We start from the raw sequence: 17,079 nt of genomic DNA, 5'->3' as shown, positions 1-17,079 counted from the left end.
AGAGCAGGGCCACAGTAACGACAAATTCCCATTAGAAAGGAGAGTGTCTCCCATAGTGTTGGCCTATGCAGTGAATGCAAGGGCTGCCAAAATTTGGAGGCACTTCAATGACCCTTGGAAGAGATGTGGAGTAAGGCCTCATAAAAAAATGTTCCCATTAGAAAGGAGCGGGCCTCCTATACTTGTAATGCCCATGCACTAAGTGTATGAACAAACATTTACCCCTGGGAGGTATACATGAACATACTGTATAAAAAAATTTTTTTATGGGCATCATAAACACCCTTTAAAAAAATTATGTGGGTATTGCATCACGGACCACAGTCACCCTGGTGACATGGTGGTGGAAGATGAGGAGAAGGAGGAGGACAAGAGCAAATAGCCAAAATCAGGAAGCGTATACCCATGTGTGGGTGTGAAAAGGTGCATGGTAATACACCTCCCAAGAAAAGACACTGGATTTGAGTTTATGTTACACTGCTATCATTCGGTGGTGTTGAGAAATCTGGCCCAATCCAGCCCTTGTTCATTTTTATAAGAGTCAGCCTTTCAGCATTTTCAGTTGACAGGCGGATGCGCTTATCAGTTATAATTCCACTAGCGGCACTAAAAACCCGCTCTGATAAAACACTGGCGGCAGGGCAGGCCAGGACCTCCAAGGCATAGAGAGCCAGTTCATTCCACGTATCCAGCTTGGATACCCAATAATTATAAGGCAGAGCGGAATCACGGAGGATGTTGGTATGGTCGGCAAGGTACTCCCTCAGCATCTTCCCAAACTTTGCAGTCCTTGTGAGAGGACCCCACACCACAGGGCCTGTGCGATGAGAGGTTCTGAGAAAACTCTCCCAGAACTTTGACAGTGTTCCCCTGCCTCTGCTGGATTGAAGTTGTGTCTCTCTCGCCTGTACTCCTTGGTTGTCCAACGAAGAGTGCCCTCTGCCGCCAGCGTTTTCAGATGGGAATTCTCTTAATAGTTCTGCAACTAGGGCCTTCTGGTACTGCGCCATTTTTGTAGACCTGACAGCCTCAGGAATAAAAGATGTAAAGTTCTCCTTGTAGCGTGGGTCTAGAAGTGTCACCAACCAGTAATGACTGTCACCCAAAATTTTGAGAACGCGAGGATCATGGGAAAGGCAGCGTAACATAAACTCAGCCATGCCTGCCAGACTACTAACAGGCAAGACTTCCGTGTCCTCACCAAGAGGATGACTGACCATGCTCTCCTCCTCCTCTCTGTCCTCTGGCCATCCACGCTGAACAGACGGTATGACAGCTGTGCAGGTAGTATCGTCTATAGTGCAAGAAACTAGCTCCTGTCCTTCCTTTTCCTCCTCCTCCTGTTCCTCATTGTCACCCAATCCACGTTGGGATGAGATGAGGCTTGGCTGCATGTAATCACCCTGTATGGTTCCTTGCTCCATCTCATCATGCTCTGCCTGCAATGCATCCTCTTTGATTGTGAGCAGAGAGCGCTTCAGAAGACATAGAAGCGGGATGGTGATTCTAATTATGGCCTCATCACCGCTCACCATCTTGGTGGAGTCCTCAAAGTTTTGGAGGATGGTACATATGTTAACATCCATGTCCACTCCTAAGGTCTTATGTTTGGAGTCTGAACTGAATACCGACGGCCTTGTTGATGCTGGTACTCAACAACTGCCCTCTTCTGCTCACAAATCCTTCCCAACATCTGCAGTGTAAAGTTCCAACCCGTGGGGACATCACACACAAGTCTTTGAGCCGGAAGCTGCAAACACTGCTGAAGCAATGCCAGGGTGGCGGAAACTGTAGCTGACTTTCTAAAATGGGCACACAGGCGGCGTACTTTAACAAGCAGATCCGGCAGCTCCGGGTAGGATTTGAGAAACTGCTGAACCACAAGGTTAAGCATATGGGCCAGGCATGGTACTTGTGTGAGCTCGCCTCACCTCGGAGTCGCCACCAGGTTCTAGGCATTGTCACACACGACCATGCCTGGCTGTAGGTTCAGCGGTGTGAGCCACATATTTGCCTGCTCTTTCAGAGCTGTGCACAACTCTTCAGAATTGTGCGGTTTTTCACTTAAGCATATTAGCTTCAGCACAGCCTGTTGCCGCTTGGCCGAGGCAGTGCTGCAGTGCATCCAGCTTGTGACTGATGTGGTCATTTCGGAGATGGAGGCTGAAGAGGAGGAGGAGGCTGAGGAGGATGAGGTGCAGGAGCTGTAGACCGAGGGGGCAACCCTGATTGATCTAGGGCCCGCAATTCTTGGCGTCGGGAGGACGTGTTCCGTCCCAAGGTCCGACTGGGTCTCGGCTTCCACTATGTTAACCCAGTGTGCCGTCAGCGAGATTTACCGTCCCTGCCCACAATCACTTGTCCACGTGTCCGTGTTTAGGTGGACTTTACCGGTAACTGCATTGTTGAGAGCACGGCTAATGTTTTGGGACACGTGCTTGTGTAATGCGGGAGAAATAGTGGCGGCTGGGGACCGATTACCGAGGGATGGCCGCCGCCATCAGGTTGCGGAATGCTTCCATCTCCATGAGCCTAAAAGGTAACATTTCGAGAGCAAGCAGTTGTGAAATGTGAGAATTTAGTAGTGTGGCCTGTGGGTCATTGGTTGCATATTTATGCTTGCGTTCCAAGGACTGCGGTATGGACAACTGAATGCTGCGCTGGGACAAGGACATGGACCTGCTTCCTGATGCTGCTACTTGAGAGTGTGCAACTACAGGTGCAGGGTAGGAGGCATCTTCACATGCACCATGGATAGGGGATTTGCTTACATGCACAACAGTGGAAGAAGCAATGTTGCCACCCGCACACACTGTTCCTGGACCCTGGGGTTCGGCCCACAAAGTCGGGTGCTTTGCTGCCATGTGCCTGATCATGCTGGTGGTGGTCAGGTTGTTGTTTTGCCACCCCTGCTGATGCTGGCCTGGCAGGTGGTGCAAATGGCCATTTTGGGGTTATCGGCAGAGTCTTTAAAAAACAACCAGATTCGTGAAGGCCTAACATTTGTACTGGCAACTTGCTTCGTGTTGGGAACAGTTGCCTGCCTTCTGTCTGCAGCCACCACACTGCTTCTTCCTGCCTGTTGGGGTGCTCTGCCTCCCTCCCCCTGTGTGCTGTTGTCCTCGCTCTGCATGTCCTCCTGCCAGGTTGGGTCATCCACCATCTCGTCTTCCACTTCCGCATCCTGGTCCTCCTCCTGACTTTCTGGCAATTGTGTCTCATCATCCTCCACCTCTTGTGACACTTTCCCACCGTCGCCTTCGTGTGACCATGGCTGCTCAAATATTTGGGCATCGCTACACACGATCTCCTCTTGCCCCGCTTCAAGTGGACCCGGCGAGAGGCCCGAATCTATAAATGGAAAAGTGAACAGCTCTTCAGAGTGTCCAAGTGTGGGATCAGTTGTCTCTGGTTCTCGGCATAGTGGTAGGAAGGAGGATCAGGGTGAGGAATATGCGGTCCCGACTCACGGCTACTGAGACTTGACCGTGTGGAAGACCTGGTGGTGGTGGTGGCTAAGTGACTGAAAGCATTATCCGCTATCCAACTAACAACCTTCTCTGGGTTCAATAGTGGTGTGCTGCGGTCCCCTAGAAATTGGGACAGGAAGGTGAGGCGAGAATGTGTGGGTGTTTGTTGTGGCACAATTTCAGCTTGCCCACAGCCTTGTCCTCGGCCTCTACATGCACCATTACCATCACGTCCAGTTCCCCGTCCCTTGCCATGTGCCTTGCCCATTTTAAATGGAGGACAGTATCTTCCATGCTCACTATAAATGACTGAGTTTGGAGCGAACTTATATGTGATCCGTGAGATGTAGAAAACAGAGTTTTAAATACCTGGCCTGTAGGTAAGTAGTTTTACCAGCAAACTGCTGTGAATTGCTTCACTGACACACTAAAGGAAATTTTTAATGGAGGCCAGAAATGGCAGTATTTTCTGACAACGTATATGTGATCCGTGTGATGTAGAAAACAGAGTTTTAAATACCTGGCCTGTAGGTAAGTAGTTTGAACAGCATACTGTTGTGAATTGCTTCACTGACACACTAAAGGTAATTTTTTAATGGAGGTCAGAAATGGCAGTATTTTCTGATAACGTATATGTGATCCGTGTGACAGAGAAAACAGAGCTTTAAGTACCTGGACTGTAGGTAAGTAGTTTGAACATCAAACTGGTGCAAATTGCTTCGCTGATACAATAAGGACATTTTTAATGGAGGCAAGAAATGGCCATATTTTCTGACAACGTATATGTGATCCGTTTGGAGAAAACACAGTTTTAAATAGCTGGATTTCTAGCGCTGTAATATGGAAAGGACCTGGCTGTATTCTGCAGTGCCAACAAGCAAATGGCGCAGAAAAAACGGTGTTCTCTGGATTGCTTTTTAAGCAAATAATGAGGATTAAGATCCAAAAAAAAGACCTCGGCCTTTGTATAGAAATATCTAATAGCAGCATAAGGCAGAATTGGAATGGAGCCTCTTGTGCTATATGCACTGCAGTCTGCTATATACCCTGCCTGCCTATATACACTGCCTGCCTGATATCTCTGCAGATGGATTAGTTAGTCCTCAAAGGACTGTTTGTTAAGATTCTCCCTACACTACCTAATACACAAGCAAATCTCTCCCTTACCCAGCAGCACCTCTCCCTACTCTGCCTGTTTCCAGAGTGACTGTGACGAGCATGGGGGCGCCAGGTCTGATATAGACTTGATGACACTGTGCGGCCAGCCAATCACTGTAATGCCACAACCAACATGGCTGCGGCATTACAGTGCATGGCAGGCAATCCCTGCATGTTCATTGGCTCTCTAAAGAGTGCCAAACATACAGGAAGGTGACCCGAGTTCCCGGCCGAGCAACCCGGAAATACTCGGCGAGCACCGAGCATCTCGAACAGTAAGATGCTCAGGCGAGCACCGAGCAGTAGCGAGCACGCTAGCTCATCACTAGTAACAGGATAAGGTGCATGATCCTGTTTGTTGTGAAATTTCTCCTGAGTATACCCCATATGTGGGGAAAAACTACTTTTGAGGCACATTGCAAAACTCAGAAGGAAAGAAGTGCTATATTGGAGTTCAGATTTAGCTGGAATGGTTTGAGGGTGTCATGTATCATTGGCAGAGCCCCTGATGTGCCAGAACAGCAGAAACCCCCATAAGTGATTCCTTTTTACAAACTACACCTCTCAATGACTTCATCTAGGGGTGCAGTGAGCATGTTGACCACATGTGCCTTATATAAATTTATAACATTGGGCAGTGAAGAAAAAATTAATTAAATTTTTACCACAATAATTTGGTTTTTGCCCCAGTGTTTACATTTTCACAAGAGGAAATAGGTAAAAATAGTTTCAAAATTTGTAACACAATTTCTGCTGAATGTGGAAATACCTCATATGTGGCTTTATAGTACTGTTTAGCCACATAGCGAGACTCGAGAGGGACGGAGCGCTATTTGCCTCAGGGAGCGATATTTGCTTCCAGGAGCACTATTTTTCCTTGAACAGTATGTAGACTCCATATACAAAGCCCCTAAGTGCTAGAAGGCCAGATTATCACTATCAAGTGACCCTATTTTGGAAATAATTCCCCTTTGAGGATTTATCTACAAGTGTAGTGATGATTTTGACTACGTGGGTGCTTCCAGAAACAAGTAACAGTGGAATGTTACTGAGTGAAAATTGCAAAATCTGCTATTGTAGTTCCCATACTTTGTAGTGCCCAATACGTTATGCCCAGCTTGTTCTTCTGAAGAAATGCACCAATAAATAAAGAGAGCTCGCATCGCTACAGAAATGTCAAACGTGGATTATAAATGTGATTTAGACACACTGTGGGGCTCAGAAGGGAGTGAGCATTTGGTTTGGGAATGCTGAATACCATATTTATATTGTTTTTTTTCGGTTTGGCTGCTGTCACACTTAAAGAAGTTTTTTTTAGTAACAACAAATTTTTGCATCGCCATATATTGAGAGCTATAATTTTTTCATATTTCTGCCGACAGAGTCATTTGAGTGCTTTTTTTTCCAGAAGCAGTTGAAGTTTTTATTGGTACCATTTTTGGGCACATGACATTTTTTGATCGCTCTCTATTCCGATTTTTGGGAAGCAGAATGAACAAAAGCCAGCAATTCAGGAGTAGAGATGAGCGTTGTTCTACTCGAACTGTTCGCCAATCTCAAATTCGAGCTGTTTTGGGCGGTGTTCGAGCCGTTCGGCGAACACGAACAATTTGAGAAAAATTCGGCTGTTCGAGATTATGTTCGATAACTGTTCGTGCACCAAAATCATAACTGGATTTTTTCTCAGTAATGATGAAAATTAATGTTAATACGCAGTTTGAGTGTACAGCAGGGTGGGGGGAGGGGCAGGGGATGGATCTCTGCAGGAATAATGAAGATCTCCATTTTTTTTTCTCTTTCCCGCATTTGCAGTGGGGAGGTGCAATCTGTCAGCCTATCAGCAGCGCACACACGGAGCGAAGTGCTTTTTTTCACACAAGCAAGGGCATGTGTCATTGGCAGTGTATGTCACATGTCCTTGCCCTATAAGACCAAGCCATTTTCCCCGTCGCCACCATTTTCTCACTGCTGCAGCTGCGTGTTAGACGGCACCGCTGTTGCTGTGTGCGCTATACCTTGTTAATTTCAAGCCAATTTTCGCACAAATATACAGATAGCTTGGGAGTAGGGAATAGTTGTGATTGCAGTCCTTTTAAGGACTAGGTTACAGCATTTCCTACGACTTTTATCAGGGAGGTCTGTGCTCTTAAATAGATAGGTTGTGGGAGTAAAGACTAATTGTAATTGGAGTCCTTTTCAGGACTAGGTTACATGAGTTCCTATCAGTTTTTGCCAGGCAGGTCTGTGCCAGTGCTGTGCAAGTTTTTTTCACAGCATTTGGCTGAATCTAGCAAAGCTAATCCTTTTTGGCCTATTGCAGAGTGTGTAAGTCAGTGGAGTAGCCTATCTGTGTTGCAAGATATAACACCTGTGTATAGAATACCAATTTTTTTTACTGCACCTAGTGAAGTAAAATCTTTTGGGCATAGCATCATTCTATTAGTCCATCTATACTGACCTCCATCAGGTTGCAAACTGAATATAATTTTTTTCTGCATCTAGCTCTGAAAAAATATTTGGGCTTCTAGCAGTGTGTGGGACTTGGTCTATTAGTCCATCTATACTGACCTCCATTAGGTTGCAAATTAAAAATAATTTTTTTCTTCATTTAGCTCTGAAAAAATATTTGGGCTTCTAGCAGTGTGTGGGACTTGTTCTATTAGTCCTTCTATACTGACCTCCAGCAGGTTGCAAATTGAATATAATTTTTTTCTGCATCTAGCTCTGAAAAAATAGTTGGGCTTCTAGCGGTGTGTGGGACTTGGTCTATTAGTCCATCTATACTGACCTCCATCAGGTTGCAAATTAAAAATAATTTTTTTCTGCATCTAGCTCTGAAAAAATATTTGGGCTTCTAGCAGTGTGTGGGACTTGGTCTATTAGTCCATCTATACTGACCTCCATCAGGTTGCAAATTAAAAATATTTTTTTTCTGCATCTAGCTCTGAAAAATTAATTGGGCTTCTAGCAGTGTGTGGGACTTGGTCTATTAGTCCATCTATACTGACCTCCATCAGGTTGCAAATTAAAATTAATTTTTTTCTTCATTTAGCTCTGAAAAAATATTTGGGCTTCTAGCAGTGTGTGGGACTTGTTCTATTAGTCCTTCTATACTGACCTCCAGCAGGTTGCAAATTGAATATAATTTTTTTCTGCATCTAGCTCTGAAAAAATAGTTGGGCTTCTAGCGGTGTGTGGGACTTGGTCTATTAGTCCATCTATACTGACCTCCATCAGGTTGCAAATTAAAAATAATTTTTTTCTGCATCTAGCTCTGAAAAAATATTTGGGCTTCTAGCAGTGTGTGGGACTTGGTCTATTAGTCCATCTATACTGACCTCCATCAGGTTGCAAATTAAAAATAATTTTTTTCTGCATCTAGCTCTGAAAAAATATTTGGGCTTCTAGCGGTGTGTGGGACTTGGTCTATTAGTCCATCTATACTGACCTCCATCAGGTTGCAAATTAAAAATAATTTTTTTCTGCATCTAGCTCTGAAAAAATATTTGGGCTTCTAGCAGTGTGTGGGACTTGGTCTATTAGTCCATCTATACTGACCTCCATCAGGTTGCAAATTAAAAATAATTTTTTTCTGCATCTAGCTCTGAAAAAATATTTGGGCTTCTAGCGGTGTGTGGGACTTGGTCTATTAGTCCATCTATACTGACCTCCATCAGGTTGCAAATTAAAAATAATTTTTTTCTGCATCTAGCTCTGAAAAAATATTTGGGCTTCTAGCAGTGTGTGGGACTTGGTCTATTAGTCCATCTATACTGACCTCCATCAGGTTGCAAATTAAAAATAATTTTTTTCTTCATTTAGCTCTGAAAAAATATTTGGGCTTCTAGCAGTGTGTGGGACTTGTTCTATTAGTCCTTCTATACTGACCTCCAGCAGGTTGCAAATTGAATATAATTTTTTTCTGCATCTAGCTCTGAAAAAATAGTTGGGCTTCTAGCGGTGTGTGGGACTTGGTCTATTAGTCCATCTATACTGACCTCCATCAGGTTGCAAATTAAAAATAATTTTTTTCTGCATCTAGCTCTGAAAAAATATTTGGGCTTCTAGCAGTGTGTGGGACTTGGTCTATTAGTCCATCTATACTGACCTCCATCAGGTTGCAAATTAAAAATATTTTTTTTCTGCATCTAGCTCTGAAAAATTAATTGGGCTTCTAGCAGTGTGTGGGACTTGGTCTATTAGTCCATCTATACTGACCTCCATCAGGTTGCAAATTAAAATTAATTTTTTTCTTCATTTAGCTCTGAAAAAATATTTGGGCTTCTAGCAGTGTGTGGGACTTGTTCTATTAGTCCTTCTATACTGACCTCCAGCAGGTTGCAAATTGAATATAATTTTTTTCTGCATCTAGCTCTGAAAAAATAGTTGGGCTTCTAGCGGTGTGTGGGACTTGGTCTATTAGTCCATCTATACTGACCTCCATCAGGTTGCAAATTAAAAATAATTTTTTTCTGCATCTAGCTCTGAAAAAATATTTGGGCTTCTAGCAGTGTGTGGGACTTGGTCTATTAGTCCATCTATACTGACCTCCATCAGGTTGCAAATTAAAAATAATTTTTTTCTGCATCTAGCTCTGAAAAAATATTTGGGCTTCTAGCAGTGTGTGGGACTTGGTCTATTAGTCCATCTATACTGACCTCCATCAGGTTGCAAATTAAAAATATTTTTTTTCTGCATCTAGCTCTGAAAAATTAATTGGGCTTCTAGCAGTGTGTGGGACTTGGTCTATTAGTCCATCTATACTGACCTCCATCAGGTTGCAAATTAAAATTAATTTTTTTCTTCATTTAGCTCTGAAAAAATATTTGGGCTTCTAGCAGTGTGTGGGACTTGTTCTATTAGTCCTTCTATACTGACCTCCAGCAGGTTGCAAATTGAATATAATTTTTTTCTGCATCTAGCTCTGAAAAAATAGTTGGGCTTCTAGCGGTGTGTGGGACTTGGTCTATTAGTCCATCTATACTGACCTCCATCAGGTTGCAAATTAAAAATAATTTTTTTCTGCATCTAGCTCTGAAAAAATATTTGGGCTTCTAGCAGTGTGTGGGACTTGGTCTATTAGTCCATCTATACTGACCTCCATCAGGTTGCAAATTAAAAATAATTTTTTTCTGCATCTAGCTCTGAAAAAATATTTGGGCTTCTAGCAGTGTGTGGGACTTGGTCTATTAGTCCATCTATACTGACCTCCATCAGGTTGCAAATTAAAAATAATTTTTTTCTGCATCTAGCTCTGAAAAAATATTTGGGCTTCTAGCAGTGTGTGGGACTTGGTCTATTAGTCCATCTATACTGACCTCCATCAGGTTGCAAATTAAAAATAATTTTTTTCTGCATCTAGCTCTGAAAAAATATTTGGGCTTCTAGCGGTGTGTGGGACTTGGTCTATTAGTCCATCTATACTGACCTCCATCAGGTTGCAAATTAAAAATAATTTTTTTCTGCATCTAGCTCTGAAAAAATATTTGGGCTTCTAGCAGTGTGTGGGACTTGGTCTATTAGTCCATCTATACTGACCTCCATCAGGTTGCAAATTAAAAATAATTTTTTTCTTCATTTAGCTCTGAAAAAATATTTGGGCTTCTAGCAGTGTGTGGGACTTGTTCTATTAGTCCTTCTATACTGACCTCCAGCAGGTTGCAAATTGAATATAATTTTTTTCTGCATCTAGCTCTGAAAAAATAGTTGGGCTTCTAGCGGTGTGTGGGACTTGGTCTATTAGTCCATCTATACTGACCTCCATCAGGTTGCAAATTAAAAATAATTTTTTTCTGCATCTAGCTCTGAAAAAATATTTGGGCTTCTAGCAGTGTGTGGGACTTGGTCTATTAGTCCATCTATACTGACCTCCATCAGGTTGCAAATTAAAAATAATTTTTTTCTGCATCTAGCTCTGAAAAATTAATTGGGCTTCTAGCAGTGTGTGGGACTTGGTCTATTAGTCCATCTATACTGACCTCCATCAGGTTGCAAATTAAAATTAATTTTTTTCTTCATTTAGCTCTGAAAAAATATTTGGGCTTCTAGCAGTGTGTGGGACTTGTTCTATTAGTCCTTCTATACTGACCTCCAGCAGGTTGCAAATTGAATATAATTTTTTTCTGCATCTAGCTCTGAAAAAATAGTTGGGCTTCTAGCGGTGTGTGGGACTTGGTCTATTAGTCCATCTATACTGACCTCCATCAGGTTGCAAATTAAAAATAATTTTTTTCTGCATCTAGCTCTGAAAAAATATTTGGGCTTCTAGCAGTGTGTGGGACTTGGTCTATTAGTCCATCTATACTGACCTCCATCAGGTTGCAAATTAAAAATATTTTTTTTCTGCATCTAGCTCTGAAAAATTAATTGGGCTTCTAGCAGTGTGTGGGACTTGGTCTATTAGTCCATCTATACTGACCTCCATCAGGTTGCAAATTAAAATTAATTTTTTTCTTCATTTAGCTCTGAAAAAATATTTGGGCTTCTAGCAGTGTGTGGGACTTGTTCTATTAGTCCTTCTATACTGACCTCCAGCAGGTTGCAAATTGAATATAATTTTTTTCTGCATCTAGCTCTGAAAAAATAGTTGGGCTTCTAGCGGTGTGTGGGACTTGGTCTATTAGTCCATCTATACTGACCTCCATCAGGTTGCAAATTAAAAATAATTTTTTTCTGCATCTAGCTCTGAAAAAATATTTGGGCTTCTAGCAGTGTGTGGGACTTGGTCTATTAGTCCATCTATACTGACCTCCATCAGGTTGCAAATTAAAAATAATTTTTTTCTGCATCTAGCTCTGAAAAAATATTTGGGCTTCTAGCGGTGTGTGGGACTTGGTCTATTAGTCCATCTATACTGACCTCCATCAGGTTGCAAATTAAAAATAATTTTTTTCTGCATCTAGCTCTGAAAAAATATTTGGGCTTCTAGCAGTGTGTGGGACTTGGTCTATTAGTCCATCTATACTGACCTCCATCAGGTTGCAAATTAAAAATAATTTTTTTCTGCATCTAGCTCTGAAAAAATATTTGGGCTTCTAGCGGTGTGTGGGACTTGGTCTATTAGTCCATCTATACTGACCTCCATCAGGTTGCAAATTAAAAATAATTTTTTTCTGCATCTAGCTCTGAAAAAATATTTGGGCTTCTAGCAGTGTGTGGGACTTGGTCTATTAGTCCATCTATACTGACCTCCATCAGGTTGCAAATTAAAAATAATTTTTTTCTTCATTTAGCTCTGAAAAAATATTTGGGCTTCTAGCAGTGTGTGGGACTTGTTCTATTAGTCCTTCTATACTGACCTCCAGCAGGTTGCAAATTGAATATAATTTTTTTCTGCATCTAGCTCTGAAAAAATAGTTGGGCTTCTAGCGGTGTGTGGGACTTGGTCTATTAGTCCATCTATACTGAAATCCATCAGGTTGCAAATTAAAAATAATTTTTTTCTGCATCTAGCTCTGAAAAAATATTTGGGCTTCTAGCAGTGTGTGGGACTTGGTCTATTGTCCATCTATACTGACCTCCATCAGGTTGCAAATTAAAAATAATTTTTATCTGCATCTACAGTACCTCTGAAAAAATATTTGGGCTTCTAGCAGTGTGTGGGACTATTTGTATTAGTCCATCTATACTGATCTCCATCAGGTTGCAAATTCAAAATAATTTTTTTCTGCATCTAACCCAGCCAATAGTTTTGGCCTAATACCACAGTTTGGCCACTCAGCTCTGCTCGGTTACCATCCATTGTTTTTTTGTGCAAACAACTCCAGAGTTGTGAATTAGTTAACCACCAAAATGAGTGGAAAAAGGCCTGCTGCTGGTGGAAAGGGGAATAGGCGTGTTGGGAAGGGGAAAAAAGGTTGTGTCCGTGGGGTAGGTGCAGAAGAAAGACCATCTTCCAGCCAAACTAAAATGTCTACTTCTTTTAGCGGACAATGTGATAAGATCCCTTTCTTACGGCCACGCCAATCGCTACAAATTCCAGATGAGGCACAAAAACAGCAGGTGCTTCAATGGATATCAAGTGCTCCTTTAAGTGGGCTCTCCTCCACATCAACTTCAACATCACAAATACTCCAGTCCTCAAAGGTGTCACCCAAATCGCACTTGCTTCCTCACAGCTCCCAAATCTCCAGCTGCCCGTCTGAGTATGAGGTAGAACAGATGGTTGAGTCTGCAGAGCTGTTTACTCATACTATAGCCTGGGAATCAGAGGTCGACTCCAGCGCTTCTGTGAATCCAGACGAGGAAATGATCTGCACTGATGCCCAGAATCTTTATGAGTCGGATCCAGGACCAGACGCAGAAGGTTCTGACCATAATGTAGACCCTCATTCCCAAACTGTAACTCCTGTTGGTGGAGACAATGAGGAAGACGATGATAAGACTCAAATACCTGATTGGAGCGACAACTTTAGTTTTTTGTCTGGGCAGGAACAGGTTGGCTCTGAGGACGACGGGTGTGATAACGCACAGGGTGATGATGATGAGGTCGGAGATCCCACTTACTGTCAACCCACAGTCAGCCAAGAGATGAGGTCAGCAGAGGAGGTGGAGGAAGATGCTAGTGACGACGAGGTCAGGTTGCGCCTTCCTGGACAGAGACGTAGTACTGGAAGCACGTCAACAACTGCATCCTCAAACACAACTCTGCCTCTCACCACAAGTCGTGGTGGCTCTTCAGGTCGCATGGGTGCTAAGCCTTGCATAGCCTGGGCATTTTTTCAGATCGATAAAGATGACCCAACTCGTGTTATCTGTAACATTTGTCAGCAAAAGCTAAGTAGAGGCCAAAAAATACATAGTTTGAGTACTTCATGCATGAACCGGCACATGGACATGAAGCATAAGTTGCAGTGGGAAGCTCAGTGTGCTACAATGCGGCCTAGCCGGCCGGGCCAATCACCGTCTGCCATATCTTGTGCATTCGCAGCTGGTGTTGAGCGCTGTCCGACATCGATAGCACCACCTTTGGATCAAGGCAACCTAACATGTCCGCCTGCATCTTCCTCACAGACCGGCAGTTTGCCGGGGACACCCTTATCAACCCCGTCTAAGCACAATAGCCAGCCCTCGGTCCCTCAGATGTGGACAAGTAAAAGACCATTTCCTCCTAGCCATGAGAAAGCTAAGAGGTTGAATTTCACCATCTGCAAGCTCTTGGCTACAGAAATGCTGCCTTTCCGCCTGGTGGACACAGAGGATTTTCGAGACCTTATGTCCGTCGCAGTGCCCCAGTACCAGATGCCCAGTCGGCACTACTTCTCAAAGAAAGGTGTGCCTGCGCTCCACCAGCATGTCGCACACAACATCACCGCTTCTTTGAGAAACTCTGTGTGTGACAGGGTGCATTTCACCACAGACACTTGGACGAGTAGGCATGGACAGGGGCGTTACATGTCGCTGACTGGGCACTGGGTAACTATGGTGACAGCAGGACAAGGGGCTGCTGTCCAAGTCTTGCCGTCCCCACGAGTTGTGCGTCAATCCTCTTTATGTCAAAGTTCCTCCACTGCTTCTGCCTCCTCAACCTCCTCTCGGTCTTCCACCTGCACCCAAAGCCTGTCTGGTCATGCCACAAGCTTTCTAACTGCGCAGAAGGGATCCTGCACACCTCCTTACTATGCTGGCAGTAGGGCTCAACGTCATCAGGCGGTTTTTACATTGAAATGTCTGGGAAATGTGAGTCACACAGCTGAGGAGTTGTGGTCAGCTCTGGAGAACCAATTTCATGAATGGTTGTCTCCACTGGACCTGAAACCAGGGAAGGCCGTGTGCGACAATGCTGCAAACCTGGGTGCGGCCCTTCGCCGGGGCAATGTCACACACGTGCCTTGTATGGCTCACGTGTTGAACCTGGTTGTCCAGCAATTTTTAGCCCACTATCCCAGACTAGATGGCCTTCTGCAGAGGGCACGGTCGCTGTGTGCTCACTTCCGCCGTTCGCATCCCGCAGCTCAGCGACTTACATCTCTACAGAAGTCGTTGGGCCTGCCACTTCACCGGCTAAAATGCGATGTGCCTACCCGGTGGAATTCAACTCTGCACATGTTGCAGCGACTGTGGCAGCACCGACAAGCCCTGGTGCAATACGTTCTGACGTATAGCCTGGGCCAACGAGATTCAGAGGTGGGGCAAATCACGCTGGAGGAGTGGTCTCAGATCAGGGACCTATGCACCCTTCTGCACAGTTTTGAAATGGCGACGAAGATGTTTAGTGCTGACGATGCCATTATCAGCATGACTATTCCGGTGATTTACATGCTGGAGCACATGTTAAACAGAATTCGGAGTCAGGTGGTGGCACAAGAGGAGGTGGAGGAAGTAGAGGAGGAGGAGTTGTATGCGGAAGGGCTAACATCTGCAAGGTCCAGACGGTCGGCAGCACCAAGGCGGCAGGCATGTGAGGGTGGGGGAGATGGTTTTACCAGGGCGCATGGTAGCAGCCAAACTAGTGAGGAAGGTGCAGGAGCCCAGGAAGAAGTGGAGGACGAACTGATGGAAGACTCATCAGATGAGGGAGACCTTGATCACATTTCTGTTGTGCGAGGTTGGGGGGAGAGGACAGAGGAAGGAAGCATGATTGTTACCTCGCCACCAACACAACAGGGACTTGGTGCTCCTGGATGCGCAACACACATGAGTGCCTTCTTGCTGCACTACCTGCAACATGACCCTCGAATTGTGAGAATTAGAAATAATCCTGACTACTGGGTTGCCACACTGTTAGATCCCCGGTACAAAAGTAAATTTGCAGAAATTATTCCTGCCATAGAAAGGGATGCACGCATGCAGGAGTATCAGCAGAGACTGTTGCAGAATCTTACATGTGCTTTTCCACAAAATACCAGTGGTGCACGTAGTGAATCTCACAGTTCCAACTTGCCAACCGTGGGACCGTCAAGTGTTCAGCACTCAAACCGTAACAGGACCACAGTATCTGCTGGTAACATCAATTTTGCGGAATCATTTCACCACTTTTTAGCCCATCCTTTGCAAGGCCACAGGAGACAAGAAGTCTGACACATAGTCAACGCCTAGAGACGATGGTACAGGAGTATCTCCAAGTAAACATTGAAGCCACAACTGTGTCACTGGACCCTTGCTCTTTTTGGGCTTCCAATCTGGATAAATGGCCGGAGCTAGCCACTTACACCTTGGAGATCTTGTCATGCCCTGCAGCCAGCGTTCTGTCTGAACGTGTGTTCAGCGCTGCTGGTGGTGTGCTGACAGATAAGCGCACGCGGCTCTCCACTGATAATGTAGACAGACTCACGTTCATAAAGATGAACAAATCATGGATCCGAAACGACTTTTCTACCCCTGTGTCATCCTGGGGAGAGTAAAAGCTTGATGATTGGTTAAAATCACCCTACCAACCGTTTTAAGCTTTCAAATTACTAATCATGTTTATCTGTATCTTGACTGGAAAATAATTTGGGCTTTGTAGCAGTGTGCAGCACTGATCCTATTAGGCCATCTATACTAAAGCTTCACCAGATTTAAAATTAAAAATAATTTTTAGCTGCATCTAGCCCGGAAAATAATTTTGGGGCTCCGAGATGCGCAAGGCACATAAGTGCCTTCTTGCTGCACTACCTGCAGCATGACCCTCATATTGTCAGAATTCGAAGTAATCATGACTACTGGGTTGCCACACTCTTAGATCCCCCAAACTTTTCGATCAACCTTTTCATTTTAATAAAGACCAAAAAAATGGTCATTTTTGAAATTATAAGCATTAGCAGGTTGTTAGAAACTGAAATCAAACAGTTTTCAACTCAAAACTTTATTCTAGGTGATGTTACATTTTCACATAGGACCCCTTGTTCGAAAGGAGCTTCTGAACTCTCTCGTCCATTGAATTTGTCAGGTTTTGGATGGTTTCTGCTTCAATTGTTTTGCATGAGGACAGAATACCCTCCCAGAGCTGTTGCTTAGATGTGAACTGCCTCCCGCCATCATAGACACTCCTTTTAATGATGCTCCAAAGGTTCTGAATGGGGTAGAGGTCAGGGGAGCATGGGGGTCACACCATAAGTTTGTCCCCTTTTATGCCCATATCAGCCAGAGATGCAGATGTTTTATGTGCAGCATGAGATGGTGCATTATCATGCAGAAAAATGATCTTGCTGTGAAATACACGGTTCTTCTTCTTGAACCATGGCAGGAAGTGCTGTTTGAGAAAATCCACATACATTATGGAGTTCATCTTTAGCGCCTTCAGGGATCCTAAAGGGGCCGACAATCTCTCTCCCCATGATTCCAGCCCAAAACATTACTCCACCTCCTCCTTGTTGGCGCTGTAGCCGTGTTTGCGTGGGGTGTCCATCAACCAGCCATCCTCCACTCCATCCATCTGGACCATCGAGCGCTGCACGGCACTCATCCGTGAACAAAACAGTTTTGAAATCAGTCTTCATGTAATGTTTGGCCCACTGGAGCCGTTTCTGCT

Source organism: Phyllobates terribilis, unplaced genomic scaffold, assembly GCF_046119375.1.
Source record: "Phyllobates terribilis strain yellow unplaced genomic scaffold, ASM4611937v1 Scaffold_2__4_contigs__length_985480577, whole genome shotgun sequence".
Taxonomy (NCBI): Eukaryota; Metazoa; Chordata; class Amphibia; order Anura; family Dendrobatidae; genus Phyllobates; species Phyllobates terribilis.
The sequence above is the reverse complement of the archived record's forward strand: the minus strand, read 5'-3'. Positions refer to the sequence as shown.